We start from the raw sequence: 17676 nt of genomic DNA on the forward strand, positions 1-17676 counted from the left end.
ACATTCTGTGTGTTCGTGGGTGCTTATCTTAATATTCTGCAAATGGTACTAAGGCTAAATTTACAGTGTAAATATTTTTGTATTGTCTGAGCTGTGAAAAATATCAATCATGACTATTTAAATTGTTATATCTTTTTTTTTTTTTTTTTTTTTTTTAAATTGCCTGATATTATCAAATCTGTATCTGCAAAGATGAAAAGCTGTCCTGGTTTCCTGTTTCAGCATCAAACCTATGACCCTGCTATACTCTGCACACAGGTAATGGCTGATGGGGGGGGTTAGATGTTACTCATAAAAAAGCCTACCTCTCTAACTAAATAATGCAGTCAGATATAAGGGTCTAATGACCCTGACACACTTTGAGCTGGGCTTTTAGCACAGAAAGTGAGGTCTATCGAAGATGACAGTTTCATATGTATAGAACATGTTTACAGAGATGCTCCACAGATGTTGCCTTCACTGTACTGTATTGTATTGGCTCATCAAGTGAAAGCCATTGAAATTGAATCCAAAAGTCAGCTTCTTTTTTTTTATGCTGTTCAGCAAAGTGTTCGATATTTAAAGCTGTTGACCCACCTCTATTATGCTATGACACAATTCTGAAGTCTCAGGTAACAACTTCCTCTCTCACGAAGGGCTAATGGCTTTCACTTTGGCCCTTTAACATCTTTGGTCAAGCTGATTAACACTATCAACAATGATCCTGGCTACACTCAGTATCACCTATCACACAGAAGCTGCATCACTAAATGTTAAACTGTGGTTATGCTGGAGTAACTGTATGTATCCAGTACAGACAAAAAACAGTGTTGGAGTTAAAGCAGTGCTATGTTGTCAAAAGCATTAATTTTATACAAAAAGGTAATTTGTGGAAATGTACTGCAGAGTTCGCTATAAGACTCCATCTCTCTGTGGTATATAGTCGAGATGGCTACAGACTTGAGCACTGACTTTTTTCTACCCAGTGACTTGCCCTGCCCTTCTAATTGGCCCTTCTGAGCAGTCCACCAAATGTGTGTGAGTATTGGGAGTAATTAGGACGAGTAACACCACCGCACACTGAGGCCCATGGGCGCTGACATACCACCTCTTCTCTTCAGCCACTTATTTTTTTTATCTATTTTTTTTTAGCATCGCCAAGAAATAAACTTTTGAACTCTGAGAACTCTCAACACAGAACATGCAGAGTCACAGGGGTATTTTCATTTGGTTTAATATCTGTAAGTGCCACTGTGCGGTATTGTGTCACAATCGGGAGCGTACACGTGGCATAGGCACCAAGTGCTACTGTATATTTTCGCTGACAGTGACATATGTCAATCATTTCAGCTAGTTTTGCAGTTCACCTAATGGTGCATCCCTTTGCACCACCTCAGCTTCTGCAGAGGTCACCTAGTTGTAAGAAAAATGAGGTCAAAGTTGCAAAGACGGTAATCAACTGCTGCAGCTGGCTAATATAATAAATATTTCCCTGTCATGAGAGCGAGCTTGGCTCATTAAAATGTTTGTCTCTCTTCAGCAACATAAAATGTCACATGTAATAATGGCCGGAGGTCTAATTAATAGAGCAAGTCGTCCTGCACGCAATGCAAACAATGCCAGGGCGGAGGGCAATTACTGTTACTGCACGGATTTCAATGGCTAGAGGAAATTTTTGGAATCACTTCCTGGTTGTAGCTACTGCTGGTTTGTGTGTTGTGTTGTGTTGTTGTGATGATGAACAATGAACAGTAACCTCTGTTTCCCCTGTGCTTTTTGCCTTTGGTATGGACCACAGGGCAAAGAATGGGTCATGGGATTTGATATTGCCCACATCGCCTGAGCTCCCTTCAAACCACTGTTATTCTGTTTACTGTGTCCTCTGGACCACTACTAACATCTATGCCTTTATCCAACACACACATGGGCTAACTTTGCTGCAGGCAAACAGACACACACGGACACAGACTCACACATCAGCAAAGACAGGCACAGACGGGGAAAACAAAACTCCTGCCAACAAAGAAATTTGGCTGTTTTGACAACATTTTCAATACGTTGTATTTAAATTTATCAGATAAATATCAATATCATGTGTCCAATAATAATTCAGAGCTAGGTGATTTGTGGATGTGAAAAAAGAGTGATAATTATGTTGCTATAGGCTTTAAACAGAAATTTAAAGCCTTGCAAAACATTCTGAGATTGAGCTTCACTGATTTTTTTTTTTCTGTCCTTGAATTACCAGAGGTCATAGTAAACCCACAAATGCGGAATAATACAATTTGGGCGTAATTAGGCAAAGTTTGGATTTTTTTTTTCTGTCACATACAAACACAGATAGCAGGAAAATACACAAACACTAAATGTTGCCATGGTATTACACATGCCGACATATTTGGCCCATGTAGGCTAATACTATAGACGCACGCACACATACACACATTTTGGTTTATTAACCCAAGCTCACCCCAAGTGGGTCCAGTGGCGAGCAAAATCCCAGAGATCTCGTGTTGACCTCTACTTCCTGCTGTCTGCAGTTCTCCACAGCTCCATTTCTCCATGACTGCAGCAATAAAAGACACACACACACACACACACACACACACACACACACACACACACACACACACACACACACAGGCAAGGGAGTGAGTACGTTTACTAAGAGTTAACCTTTACATGTTGAATAACTCTTCTTGAGCAAATTGCAATTAGCATGTTTCCGCTAAAAAGAAAGGAGGCGAAAGCAAACGCTACAGTTATACGGTGGAAGATGGAAACAGAGGTAGCATTTACCATCGCTAAGTTGACTTGCAGGAATTCGAATTGGTAATAACTTTGTGCAAATGTCTTCTCAACCTTTACACTTTACCACAAATAGCAAGTCAAACGTGGCGCCTTTTCTGGCACACGAGTAGCTGGTTTGTAGATCGTTTGAAGGTCATTGAAGATATGTTTTTTTTCATACTTTAATAATATCAATATGAAACTTAAAATATTTGAAGTCTAAAGTTGTATTATTGATGTATAGATACTGAAATATGTCATATTTAATGTGAGATAATTTGAGTTTAGAAGTCTTTCAGGCTAATACTGGTATGCTAACACTGTTTCAGCAGCCATGCTGTTGAACCCAACCACCCTTGACCCTTGACCTGTCCATCCTCTCACAGGAGTGAGGAGGTCAAAAGTCAAATGTCAAGGCTAAAGGACAAGTCCATTTGAGGTCAAAGGTAACTGTTATAAATTGTTGCAGCCCATGGTTAGTTGGAGAGCAAATTGTTTGACCTCACACAGCCACATGCCAATGAACTTGAACGCAACATTAAATAATTGGGCGGTTCAGTTTTTTCGTTTCATTTTTGTCCTTTAACCATATAAATAAATATGACTGCTGACATTCTGAGCATGTGGAGATAGGTTTAAGAGAACCATGTCAGAAACTGGTCAGATGTCAAAAATAGTGGAGGTAAACAAGGATGACAAAATGCATTCTTGTATTTTATTTTATTTTTTTAATTTATTTTTTGCTTTGGTTTTTATCCAAAATCTATGAAAATTAATTTCATTTTTTGTGGTGGTTACGACTCATATGTGTATACATCATATACTGTACATAGTTTATTTCTTCTGGATTTCTTTCCTTCTGTGTTCCCAAGTGATTGTGAGGCTCTTCTGGCATGTCAGTATCAAACTGACAGATGCCACGTTTTATTAAAGCTCCATATCAAAGTACACACACACACACACACACTCACACCAACATGACCACACACTTGCATGTGCACTGACATGCACACTGTGTCAGGATGCTGCATGCCTCTAATCAATAATACAACCACACGAGAGTCTTATGATTTAGTTTTTAAATTTTATTTAGGTTTTTGTTTCATGAAATACAAACTCGTAAAAATGCATTAAAATCAAAGATCCTGAAAAAAATACAATTAAATATCAGCAGACAACTGTGTTTTTTCAAATTCAGTTAACTCATCAGGAGTAAAGGGAAGAATCAATAAAACAATTAGGATATCTTCATACAGGGCGTATTCTCAGACTCCCCACTGCAATGTTCTACACTGTTCTGAGTGTGTTTTGCGGTTGTGTGGCAAACCAGTGTGTGTGTGTGTGTGTGTGTGTGTGTGTTTCTAGCCCTACGGCAGGGTTTAGGGTATACAGCACCCCCCACCCCCTCCCTCTACCTTCACCCTGTTCCCTTTGCGGCTTGTGTGGCTTGTCTCATCCCATCTCCCTCCTGCTCCTCTATCTCCCTCCTCTGCTCTGCCCCCCCCCTACATGTATGTGTATGTATGTGTGTGTGTGTGTGTGTGTGTGTGTGTGTGTGTGTGTGTGTGTAGGGTGGATGGGGGGTGGGGGGGCTACACTGGCGACGACAGTGCCAAGAATCATCTCCTGCTTTCTCTAAAGCGCCAGTGTAGTGATGCAGAGGATGCTAAATCCCACAAAATTGCATATGTATTTATATCACACACAAGCAATATAAGATAACATAAAGAGGAGCATGTACAAAACCCACAGGGATTCTTTTTATGGTGTAAAAATAAAAATGATGTTTAAGTGAGCTGCACTGATTTGAAACACAGTGTAGGAAATTCAAAATTGGAAAAAAACGACATATATCTTGACTTAAGTGATGCAGAACCGACTGTGGCTTTCTCACGCTGTGACTCCTCGCCAATTGCACCTACCTATATGACAAAAAGAAGTAGTCATAGAACAAAAGCATTTCCTTTACGAGAGGTGTGTCTACTCTCCACCCCGGTGGCTTTCAGTGTTTCATTATCCAAAGTCGAGGTCTGCTTTGCCACCCAGCTCCCCCATGCTGCCTGTCTCATTTCCTCCCGGTAACAATCCATTAGCCAACGCCAGGCTCAAACACGCAGCCGCTTAATTATTCTCACTTCTTTGGCAGCACGCCGGGGCGTGCCACTCATCAGAGGAAACAGGGGAACAGCTGATATTGTATATATACTTTATGCATGTAAAAAGGGACAACAGGCTGACTATGACAAGGACACGCAGCACACGTAGACGTAATATCCACATTCATACTTCCAGTATATGAACACTCACTTCCAGATGAATACACATGCAGCAATATACGTGTATCTACAGAGACTAATTTACACATCAATTTAAACCAAAACTCTAATTGTAATAATAGTCAGATACCTCTGATAACATACTTTCTGGTGAACCGTGTGTGTGTGTGTGTGTGTGTGTGTGTCGTTGCCCGGAAAAATGGGGATGATGTGTGGTATAATTCATCTTGAATAATTTCCTGCACATTCTTCCTCATGCTATGCCTCAGGAGCACTTCAGGATGAAAGGGAATGCTAATGCTGTGTCTGTATCTCACTGAACAATGTGTGTTTGTGCGCTGTATGCGTGTGTGTGTGTGTGTGTGTGTGTGTGCGCTGCCTCACTAAGCACATTTATGATAATTAACAGATAGGAGAGGTCAGCTACAGTGTGTGTATGTGACAGTGATAGTGAGTAAGAGGGAAGGAGACAGAAAATGATAGGGGGAAGAGTATAGCGCTGATTTACATAAATTGGCAATATTGTCACCGACATCCTGTCTCTGCTCTCAAGCAATTGTATTGTCATTTTTGGTGTTATAGTTTGAAGAAATGCTCTTACAAGAAGAGCAAGTCTCTATCCGTAACTGCTCACAAAATGTAAAATGCTGCACCTTTATCCTTAAGGTTTAGGTAAGGGGATGATTGTCATATATACAATATGTTGACTTTCATTTCTGTGATGTGAAGGACTTGATGGTAGTAGGCTCTGGTTGAAGATAATGGCAATTATATAATTTAATTAACTGTCCAACACTGCAAATAAACAGAAATATATATAACTTGTAATATTTTTAAATACAAATACTTTGTGTGTCCCAACACAATGTTTTGTCAAACTGAACTCACTTAAAGGCAACCTACAATTCTTGGCCTGATAGGAAATGGTAAATTGAAATTCTTAAAATATTAGCAAATACCTGTTTAGTTCTGACGCCCATGGTGCTAGTATTAGTGCCCGTACCCAATAAACGGCGTGCAATAGAAAGCTAAACACAGGCCGATCTCGTAGGTGACAGTAATCGAGGGAATTAATGCAAATGAAACGCTCAGCATGCATAGCTGCCGATGACAGTAATTGAGTAATCGACTTTCAGAGCTCTGTGTTCCTGTGCACATACTGCACAGAAATTTGTATGCGTTAATGTGTATGCGTGCGCGTGTCTATGCCAGCGGACATTTTAGGTCTACCCTCCTCACACTCTCACTACTGCCAAACGCCTTAAGATGGTGGCACCTTGAGGCAGAGAGAGACACTCGTAGAGAAAGCCAACCTCCTCCTCCCTTTCCCCCTTCTTCCACCTCGGGTCCTCACGACAACACAGGACAGGCCCCCCTTCCTAACCCTTAGCCCCCCTAATAAATATTTAATTCACCCCTCTCTAATAAGGATATTAGGCGAGTACACCCCAGCCCTGGCGTATATGCATGAGTCCTTTCTCATCAAATTTACATAAAAGGGCCAGATGCTAATGCGAGCGTAGCAACTACTGCTCACTATTCTATATGCACTGGTACTGGCTCCTTAGTCCGAGAGCCCATATAATTTAATTGCCGAACAGCATATATTTTTCAAATGGATCCCTGTATTCAAATTGCATCTAGGCCTCAATACCATATGCTTTACAAAGACCGAAAAGACGGGCATATTTTAATTGTTGTGGCGGCACGACTACAGTATTTATGCTTATTTAATGTTTTCTGAAGCCCCTCCTCTTCTAGGAAATGATAATACAGAAGTGCTTATGCATAATATGAAAAGGGAAAAAAAATGGATGTTCAGACAATGAATACAGGTACATTGGGTTTTACAGAGTCAGAGCTTGTTCAAACATTAATTACCATTTCAACAATAAAAGCCAATTAAGGTTTGGAAACTGCATTACACCGATAGCGTTTACTAATGGGAAATTGAGAATGAATACAGTGAGAGACAATTAGCAATATAATTTAGAAACAAGTGCCTCGATACTGACAGTTCATGGATGTACATGTGGTGCTCTGTGTATGAAAAACAACATGCAGGCCACTTAAATGTAGAGAATAGCATATAGCACGGTGAAACCGGGCGCCCTGATGTTTGTAATTAATAGAGGATGAATAATGCAGTGACACGAAATATATTATTTACACCCTTTCATCTTCGAGGAAGATTCAAAACATATTTCAGATGCAATTATACTAATTTATTTATAGTGCATAGTATTTGCATAATCAAAAGCCAGCCGAGCACAGATATCCTAGAAGACAGGCTGACAGCCAGCTTTGGACCTGTAGTGCAAAAATAGCATTTATGCACACAGCCTTATTGTGCACCACTGCTGCCACAGTATTCATATCTAATTGTGCAGCTACATGGCTGGAAGTATATTGTTGTTAGCATTATTATCACTGGCAGTGTAGGTACATCATCAAATGACTGTTTGTATTATTTAAGCAACAATGCCTAGTTATTTTGATTTCTGAGGTACTGGGATCATCATTATCGACTCACACAGTATTGCTGGCTTTATACTTTGTGCTTCAACAAATTATCTTCACTGCTGTGTAACCACAGTTGTGTTAACAGATTATAAATGTATATGTTAGGGTTAGGGTTAAGAATAAAATGGACAGTTTTCTCTCTAAATCAAAACAGTTACAGAACTGTAGGATGATTTGTCTTCTCAAAATCTCCTTTTCTACTCTTTTTTTCTTACCTCTAACTTCAGCCTCTTTGCAGTGATCAGCCCTATGGTCAGTACTTAAATATAAGGGGAATGTAGTGACAGACTGTTGAGCATTCTGATGGCGATTTAAGATTAATAAGGCAGGTTTGGGCAAAATATAGACTAAGATGTTAACAGGATCATTTTTGGGACAGCACCATTTTGGCTTCACTTCGGTTGCGACTGACAGCTTGATGGACAATTAAGGGAATAAACACGAGCGCCCAATTTTAAATAGGCTGACTATATTTAGAGATAATCATAAAATTAGTCTCAGAGCATCTGTGTCACTGACAAATTTCCTGGGATTCGTTTTCAGTTCTAGACTGATTTCACTTGTGTTAAAACTGTAAATGTCCCTATTAGCCGCATGTTATTGTGTATGTCATAACTACCAAAGTGATTATTTTAATAGCACAGAAATGTGAGTCATCTCATCATGGCAGACGACAACAAACCCACAGCACGCAGCCAACACAGCCCGACCACTTTCAAACACAATCACATTATGTTATGTATGGAATAGATCTTTGACAGTCTAGATAGAATGTCGGCCATGCATATCCACGCAGTTAGCTGATGGGGAGGGCCATACAGCGTGGCAGAGCACAGCATGCCCGCTGCTCCCCACAAGACGCTCAAGTGGCCATGCATGATGTCATTAAAAAGGGCCCAACCATGACATTCCTCGCTGGATTATTGGCAAGTTATGGCTGGCTGGTCTGTTATGGAGGGAGGTCGATCAGATCCATGTTAATCGCCAATGACACTATTAATGAAGCCGATGACATCTTTTGAGGGTGTGTGTGTGTGTGTCAGTATGTGTGTAAAAACCAATGTACGATCTCAGACTTTGCGTTGCCTTGTGGATAAACTACAGCCTCACACTCTATCAATGCATTCAGCGGCTTAATTGATATCAGGAGTTAAATTTAAGCAGAAAACTAGAGAAACTCAAACTAAATCAGTTAACCAATACATGTGCAGTTAGTTGACAGGAAACACGTTTGAACACTATAATGTGTCTACATGGAGCCATGGAGTGAGGGAGTGGGTGGTAATCTGGTTTCTTGCATAGAGCACTCTACACACACATGCACAAGAACACACACACACACACACACACACACACAGAAACCAGGAATCTGTCCTGCATTGGCAGGGGCTGATGCTGCCATGCGCACGGTGATCTCACCTACCGTTGCCGTGGCGACACCAACCAGAGGGAAAAGCCTTATTGTGTGTGCGCATGCGTGTGTGTGCGTGCGCTTGTGATTGTGACAGAAGCTTGAGCTGGAGGAAGAGAAGGAGGAGGAGGAGGAGGAGAAGGAGGGCCTGCAGGAATTCACATTGTGCCTGGCTTGTTTAAGGTTTATGCCTCATTCACTTACTACCCTTTATCAGGGGGAATACTGAACCGGCCCTTTCAATTATCAAGGCAATAAATCCAGCATGGCTGTGTCGTTAAAATAGCAGGCCAGTGCTTTAATAGGGGAAGGGCTAGTATATGGGAAGGGAAAGGGTGTATGTCAATTAATTTGCATAAGCTATATAGTGAGACAAAGATAAACAGGAAGGGGAACATGAAGGGCTTCATGCGTACAAGCTCGAACACTGACAAGCATGCAGACGCAGGCAGGCACGCATACTGCACGCATGCATGTGAGCTCCACCACCACTGGCACACCACTACTCTTATTTCTCTTTAGGCAAACAGCCAAAATAAACTCCCCTACTACCAGCTGTTATTGTTGAATTCTATTAGTGATGAAGAGCTAACTCAGACTATAGGGGTCATCTGCTCATCAATGGGTGGCGGTGGCCTGGCTTGCTCCACAGCCATGAATGCACTGAATTCATTACCCCTGGTGCACAGATGGTGTCTGGCTGCCTGTCTCAAGTTCAAGTTCATGTCCAGGAGACACGCACACACACAGGGAAAGAGAGAGAGAGAGAGAGAGAGAGAGAGAGACATGGCCCAAGCCAGACAGACAGACGTTGTTGACTGAGACACAGCCATTGTTCCCTTTCATCAATATGATGTAGTGGCCTCACTAGCTATCCGAGACGCCCGGGGTCGGTTAATCGCACAGGAAAACATACAGACATGCAAACGCAGACATGCATACGTAGATGCACATGGAGCCTCCTGCCCCACCACGAGCCTCAGCAGCAGGAAAGCAGCCCTGTGTGTCTGCTCAGTTAACCTGGAGGAAATCGTTTTGACTGTAGCTGGCTAATATGGCAGATGACGCTTCATGGTAGCTCTGAATATGACAACTTTTCCCACTGAAAAAGAAGCCACGTATATATAACCACTTTGTTATTGCAAAACTATCTGGGAGTAGGCCGCAATGAGTCACAAAAAATACAGCCATGCAACACATATATTAACAAATGACACCCGCATGATGACTATATTCACGTCCTTTGTCTGGCACAGAAATTACCCTGGGCCGATACATATTATAAACCTACTACTGCACCTGCCATACACAGTGCAGAGGCACAGAGGAAGGCACATAAAAACCCCAGGCACGCTCACATAAAATATGCTGATTGCCCATCCAATGAATATGAAAACACCCTCCATGGTCGCCATGGTTTTGTTACTCAACAAATCACGTGACAACAATGGCTGCGGCGCACTGTATGTGTGAGCGTGGAAGGAGGGCACAGCCGAGCGCGTAGCCCCCATTTACTGAGAAGAAGGAAAGGGGACCGTCACCACCCATTTCAACACGCATAGTCAAATCACACAGCTATATTTATATATATATATATATATATATATGGAAATGGGGTGCCGTGAAATGAATGGCAGGGCCTTTCTTTCTCCCCAACATGCTTGTACGGCAGGAACACTTCTATAAATAATATAAAAGCATACTTTTGGCCACCTCACACACTACAAGACACAATTCAGCCTCATTTGCAGAGACATAGGGAGGAGAAGAGAAATGCACTTTTACACTATCAGGTAAATTTGAAATTTCGAAATGGAGTCCACGTCATCGTCACTGATGGAGAATACAGTTCATTATTTTTAAAGACTCAAGGCAGCAGTGGCTGTCAGTGTTCATAAAAAGCACTAATGTGAACCATATTGGTGAGATTTACTCAATCTCCAGAGACAGGCAGTAAAGATCATGCAAACCGCTGCCAACCCATACTGCATCTCTCCTCTCCTTGCAGCCCAGGGATACTGAAAGAGGGCAGCGAAGGGAAATGCATGCAAGTGTGATTTGCAGATGTTTGAGACATGTGATGCTGCTCTCTCCTGGTAACAGTACATCTCAGCATTGCTTTGCATTTCCTTCTCAGCGTGTGGACTAAGGTCTGTTTTTATTTGATGCTTTGAAGGGTGGACCTACAGGTTAGTGTTGTGGAGGGACGAGTCAAGCCAGTGATTTAGTTTATCTTGTGTACACTGGCATAAGCCTCTTAAGCTCTAAAAATATACTGGATCTGATAGACGTAGGTTTAAATATAAATATACAAGAGCACATTTTGTCTCAATTTCCTGTTTGAGTGAGGAACTCATAAAATGAGCCACTGTACAGAGAAAATAATAAGTAGAAAGACCTGCATAAGCATACTGGAAATGCTGTAGTGATTGATATGAGATGGTGGCTTAGTTACAGATCCTAAGTTTTTTTTCTTACTCTGGGTTGACATTTAGTATGGCCTCCAGACTCGAAAACAGTGTTCCCTTTCATAAAGCTAGACGACTATTTCAGTCGACTTAACCGAGGACAATAAGACTTGTTTTATTCAGCGCTGCTCAACCCAAATTGTGTTCTCAAATTTTCTTTCGGGTAAACGACCTGGTATTGTATGCCGTCTTTGACAGGGGTCGGGAACAAGAGACACTAGTTTTGTCTGACGGTGTGAGAAAGTCGGCAAGAGATCTTTTCAGTCAAAGGCGGTGTTGAATTCAGCCACTGTGGCTCTGTTTAACACTGCACTTGAATAATCCTCTGTTGCAAAGGGGGGAGAAAAAAGCTATCTTTGCAGATTTCTGAACATAACTTGAACTGTGACTTCATCAGATATTTTGAAACCTAGAAATTAAAAGACATATGCATTTCCAAAGAGGGGAGCCTGATGTGAATGGAGATAAAAATGAATTCTCCGATTGTCAAAACATGTAAAATGATCAGGCCTGTTTTAAACACGTGGTGTGCACCAGCGTTACAGCCTATCATCTGACAGATGCAGCAATCTCCAAGTGCCTAACAGCCACCTCAAGCTGTGTGTGTGAGGTGGGGAAAAAACTACATCACTTATATGATAAAATAAGTGCAACTCAGCTGCAGGTGCAAAACTTTTCTTTAAGTGTTAATTAAATTGTGCCAGAAAGAATCCATCTTTTTAAATACTGAATATATTTTTTTAATATCTCAGAAAGGCCATATGTCACCTGACCTATTAAAATATGTGTCATATGTGAGTGTTGGGTTTATCCTTAAAATACTGATCCACTAGAATTCCACTAATGTATTTTACCCCACAATCTTATATGCTACTGACAATTTTTCCTCCAGCAACCTTGATCTAGTTCACGGTCAAGTTCAAATACAAACACTGCACCTAGATGTCACCTATTCAAACGCCCCCGACTTCTTTTATGCAACATTATCTGCGCTGTTACTAATTCTCGGGAGAAGTACAACGCCTGGATCCGCACGCTGAAGTGGGGCCACAGGATTACAGAGTTGCAGCACATCCCTTTCAAATTCATAAACCCGCATAGTTTTAAGATAATGACCCAAAGTCCTCATTATCAGTACAATTGGCGAGACATTACGCATTCAGGACCGTTACTACTCCAAGTTTAGGAGCGCCGCGTCGGCTGGGGCTGGGAAACGTCGCCTCTTTCTTTGGGGATGCAGATGAGTCTGGTGCACTTGACGTCTTTTCATGACCCCTGTCGGCCCCCCATCCCCCCCACCCCCCACCCCACCCACCCTCCCCCGGCCCCTCCAGGCCCTCACGGCGCTGTCTGTCATATTGGGCCTGGGCATGGCATTGCCACTTGCCCCACTGAGCGTGGGAATGGGATCGTCCAGTCGTTCACATCTCCTGCACTGCGGTTAACGGAATCAATTAAGCAGGCCCGACCCCCCCACCCCCCCACCCCACATTTCCCCAATCCCCTCACTCACTCCCTCCCTCCTCTCCTCTCCTCCCTCTTCTGCCACCTCCCTCCTTCTCCTAACCCCGCTCCCCCACCTCTCCCTCTCTCCATTTTTTGTCAGTTCAGTATACGTCCTAATTATTACTATTTGGGATGCCAGCGCCGTTTCCTGGCCGGACTCGATCATGCTGAAATAAGAAGCGGCGCACACGTGGGTCTCCACAGAAGACCTAAATGTCACTCCTTCATTCCCATAAAACACTCGAGATGAGCCTGGATTGAAATCCCATTCAAATAAATAACATTTAAAATCACATCTCATGGTATGGGATCAAATATGCTATAAATATGAACATGCAATGTCAGGCCTGAGGGGAAGTTTAGAGTGTGTGTGTGTGTGAGAGTGTGTGAGTGTGTGTGTGTGTGTACATGTTAAAATGTGGATAGGTGAGCGCGCGCACGTCTGCACAACAATAATGAACATTAAGCTGAAAAAAGTTGTTAATCAAATTAAGGAAAGTGCACAGACAAAGCTGTCCCCTCCTGCTTGCAAATATCAAACTGATATGTGCGTAAAGGGGAAAAAAGACAATAGAAATCATAAATAATATGAAAGTCACTTATATGAATAACATCTACAATCTCTGGTCCATGGGAAAATTGAGTAATATGTCACGAGTCCTCCACAAGTCCTCGACGAGTCTGGAAGTAGTTTTTACTTTCGGTTATCTAGCTTTATGACGAGCAGAACACTCATACAGCTAGATAACCAAAGATAACAACCCACTTCCCAATCTTCAGCAATAATCCACATGTACATTTCCTCTTCTGGTCTCCAAGTTTCCATCTCTCCGAACTCAGATATATTAGGCAAAAGTCATCAGTGTCCTTTTGCAAGTCACATTGTGCATTATATTCCTTATATTCCCTTTTTGCCATTGAGGGGCCACTATTGCACAGCCCGGACTGTTACACACCCGGCGTAAAAAGGCGGCAATTCTTCGAAAAAATGATATATAATCCCAATGTTAATGTCATATTCACTTGACATTACCCAATATTACTGAGTTGAAGCAGGCCTTGAAAATCGCGGGTAAGGTGCAGTCATCCTTGCACAGGGGCCCTAATTTGCAATGCAAATAGCTCCAATCCCACAAAAGGCTCTTTCGCCTCTATTAAGTCGTTGTGGCAGTAGCAATAGATATCCTGTGAGGCCGGCGGAGAAGAAACACGGTAGAGAAGGGGGGAAATCCGGTTTCCTGTGGAAAGTGCAATAACGGCACAGGGAATTACGACGCAAATGTTTCGGATTATGAAGACAGGAGCTTGTTTTTTGGCCAAAGAGTGTCAAGTTGTCCGTTCACATCCAGCATGTACTTAAGGAGAGATAAAGCCGATGACTCTGAGCCAAGGGGTCCGTTCTGCAGGCTGCATGGTCGGTCGGTCTGAAAAGAGTGGGGGAATAAGGGCCATCCCCAAACGATAGGGGGGCTGGGGGTGGCCAAAATATGGACCAACCCCGGTGAGGTCAAAGGCCTCGGACCACGACAATGTAACTGCGGTGATGTCATGAAAAAAAAATCGCAAATGCACCCTCCTATCCATGCACAATCTCCATCCATTACACTGAGCGCGTTGGAATAAGTCCGCCTTGCATCGAGCAGTCTGCACGCCTGCTCGCTCTCACACAGGGATGAAAATGGATGGCAGGGACACCATATGTTTTTTTTTTACACAGAAAGACAGCGATTCAACTGCTTTTAGTGGAAGATGCGGTCAGATTTAGTATCTGAACAATAAAAAAAATGAGACAACTCTATGAAGAGAGCATCCTGGAGCTGCCTGAGCGCCAGCGTCTTCTGTCTTTCCAATGTAGGCTATACATTTTCTATTCGCAATAACACGCTGCTCGGTCGCTCATCTCCTCCTCATATAAGAGGCACCACCGTAGGACTAGAATCGCTCTCGCGTACTCGGGTTTCGCGTCGAAATACCAGCCCCGTGTGTGTTTTGTCATCGTCGCATCCGAAGGGTAGACTACAATGGTATTCAGGTAGGCTGTGGCGATGTCGCCTCACGCGGAATAAAGCCCAAGCGCTTCACCGTGTACGCGTGTCAGCCCCGCTCACTTTACCACAGAAATGTAAGTAGTTAACCGATAGCTTAGCACAAATGGGTTCATATATAGGATCTTTGGAAGTGGGTCAACAATAACAAGCAGTGGAACATGTGATGGATCATGCGCAGGAGCATGCAACTGCAGGTTACCGAGTCAGTTTATGGCACCTTATGCACAACTTTGATTCAGCTCGGACCATAAAACACCCAAATCAGGGAAACAAAAGTTGCTCTCTGACAGCCATCAACTCATTTGTGTGTGCCTGCAGGTGAGGGAGAGCTCGTGTGTGCGTGTGTGTGTGTGTGTGTGTGTGTGTGTGTGCATGTGACAGGAGAAGTGATCAGGTGGTGACAAATTAACACCGTATTATTTGTCAATGGCATCATCAGCTTTTTTTTCTTCTTCAGGTGTCCCATTCACTTGCTACAGTTTTAGATCTGGCTCTCAAGTTTACTCTCGTTTGGTCGGTGGGAGGGGCACAGCAGAGGTGTTTTAATGAGCAAATATGAGTCACAAGGCCTGTGCATTTCAATATGGATCACTTGCTATAAACAGCACTCTGTCGCTCAAACGTTCAGACACAGCTTTTGCATTGCTTATTTCTGTTTCAGCCTAAATATCATCTCCCACCTGCAACATATGGCACATTTAATTTCGTTCAAACGCCACTTGTGCCTTAGAGAATACTCCCAAATCCACTAATTTACGCATAAGTTCTTCATCCCTTTATTTCGACACATCCACAATCACTCTGTCCCCCTGATGTGGATTTGATGAGTAGTAAACTGTAAGGCCAACTTAATATCATTATGATCAACATTATAAAGCGCACCTCATTAGGGTAAAGGAGGCTTCAGAATAGGCCTCCCACACAGAGGCCATGATTTAATCACAGCACACCATTTTTTAAACTTACAACCTGCTGATCCTCTTGAAATTATAATAAGCTGTATTTCCGTGAGGGTTAATGATACAGTGCTGAGCAGCCAGGGAAAAAAATGAATACCAGAAGGGCGCGATTCTTTTCGTATTATTAGCTGTATTATTTGGACCAACGAGGCTTTCATGCGTAATAACACATGGATAAACAATAAAATGAAGGCTTTGTATTCAATACATTGTGTGGCGATTTTGGTGACCCTTATTCATTCAGTGGAGCCGAACTTCCTACTTCTGTTTCAGCACAACATTTCAACTAGTTTCTGGAGAAATAATAATAATTTTAATGTGATTTTCTGCACGCGTTTTTATCACTTTCTGAAATAATCCCGAACACATCGCTCCCGAAATTACATTTTTCACACTGTGTCGAGTCCACACTACTTCATCCAACGACAGCGTCTTCGCTGGTGTATAGGCCTAATAATAAGGATAATTTCAGGCAATATCAGTTTTAACAAGATGTTCGTTTCTTAAGCTGGAGGAACAAAAGCAGTTACCCAGAGGCGCATCTACGGCTTTGGGAATACTGCCGAAAAAAGTCAAGTGAAGTTAATTCCAGAAAGCGGAATGAAACGAGAGGATCCGGCTTTCAAGTGCACAATATTAAAGTCATCATTATTGATATATATACATCACACACACCTGAGGCAGACTTTGCTAAGTTACCGCTCAGTTGGAGTATAAAAGGTGCCAAAAAGTCTAATCAGTGCGCCCTAATTCCAAACTGTGAAGAAACATTCACAGTCACAAACTTCACAAATTAAGTGGAATCTCACCACCAATCACGAGTCCTTGTGAACTCCTAATAGAGCAGCTACACATATTTCTTATCGATAGCATTATATTTAACTTTTGCGCACAGGGGAAACCTTTACGCACACGACTGCCTCACACGCAGCCTTTTAAAAACAGGCACAAAAGTTGCACTTACTTCCTAAAGGTGGGTCAAATCACTGCAATCGACCAGCAAGCGTCCCAAGCAGAAGAACAGCGGTGTGCAGTTGGGTCCGTGTGTACCGTGACTTGGTCCTATATGTTCCCCTCAAATATCCCAGCCGTATTATATTTGGTGGGGGGGCATCACTTTAAAATTGCCGCTAACACTCAGTAGCCTGCATTAGGCGTGCTTCGGCTGCTCTGTGCAAAGCATGAGCATATCCCAAGCACATGATAGACGAAGAGAAGGAGGGAGGGAGGGATGGGGAGAGGGAGAGAGATGTAGGGAGAGAGACAACTTTCCCATAACGTCTACAAGCACCAAATAGAAAAGTGCATGCACAGTTGAGCTCTCAGAGTGTGCAAGTTTTTTTTTTCTTCACCCCCCTGTTGGTGGTGGGGTGGGATGAGGAGGGAGGAGGTGATGATGATGATGAGGAGGAGGAGGGGTGGGGTGTGTGTGTGGTGGTGGTGGGGGGGGGAGAGGAGGAGAGGAGGGGATGTAAAGTCCATCCTTCTGTGTGAGGAGAGGACGTGCTCTGAAATTCAAACAAGTTCCCTCGGTTCTTTTGTTGCACGCACGAACTGAGGCAGCATTGTTCGCGGTTTTTGGCGTGGACCTCTCCCTCCTTTTCCCTGACCAGGTTACGAAGTGAGCCTCGCAGTTGGGTGGTAATGAATTTGCTGCAGGCGCTTCGCTAACACGCTTTGACAAACGGAACGCATTTACCGGTTTGCAGACAGAGG

At 42.8% G+C, this 17676-nt stretch overlaps 1 long non-coding RNA gene across 1 annotated transcript in view; it reads right to left on the reverse strand.

Annotated features, from left to right (window-relative positions):
* LOC144464283 (uncharacterized) overlaps nt 1-17282 on the reverse strand; it is a 41388-nt gene extending 24106 nt beyond the window's left edge. Inside the window, exons 1-2 of the long non-coding RNA XR_013492033.1 lie at nt 16925-17282; nt 2450-2545 (exon numbers count right to left, since the gene is read on the reverse strand). This is a non-coding gene — a long non-coding RNA (uncharacterized LOC144464283). The remainder of the gene's footprint in view (nt 1-2449; nt 2546-16924) is intronic.
* Between the last annotated feature and the right edge of the window lie 394 nt (nt 17283-17676).

The sequence above is a fragment of the Epinephelus lanceolatus genome, chromosome 9 (assembly GCF_041903045.1).
Source record: "Epinephelus lanceolatus isolate andai-2023 chromosome 9, ASM4190304v1, whole genome shotgun sequence".
NCBI lineage: Eukaryota > Metazoa > Chordata > Actinopteri > Perciformes > Serranidae > Epinephelus > Epinephelus lanceolatus.